Consider the following 486-nt stretch of genomic DNA (forward strand, 5'->3'; position numbering starts at 1 on the left):
GGGCGGGCTTGCCTATCGCCCCTGTCCACGGCGCCTTACGAGCCGAGCGAGTAGGCAACCCGCCCGCACTCGTGCATGCGGTACAGCATAGCTACAGAAGTGCGCGACGTGAATCAGCCACCTGGTATGTCATTCCACAAGGCTTTTGTCATTCGTTTCCAGCGAAGCAGGCGGTAAGTCCGATACAAATACATCGTGACCCCGCCCAGCTTGTTTCTTGTAGGTACTCCGAGTGGCCGCTGTGCCCCGTTCCCCGTTGGAGCAAAATGTGGAAACTAGCCCGCATGCAATGCAGACCCGTGAATGGGTTTTGCCTTTCGTCCCTAGCATTGCACGGTGCCTTTGGGCCCCGTGTGAATAGACAACCCGTCCGCACGCCTGCATGCGGGCTAGTTTCCTCGTTTGCTCCAGCGAGGCGCACAGTGGCCCGGTGTATACAACAAGCGGGCCGGGGCCCGTGCGGCAGGGACAGGGGGGAGCGTCTGC

This window comes from Frankliniella occidentalis, unplaced genomic scaffold (assembly GCF_000697945.3).
Source record: "Frankliniella occidentalis isolate FOCC.00 unplaced genomic scaffold, Focc_3.1 Scaffold240, whole genome shotgun sequence".
Classification (NCBI taxonomy): domain Eukaryota; kingdom Metazoa; phylum Arthropoda; class Insecta; order Thysanoptera; family Thripidae; genus Frankliniella; species Frankliniella occidentalis.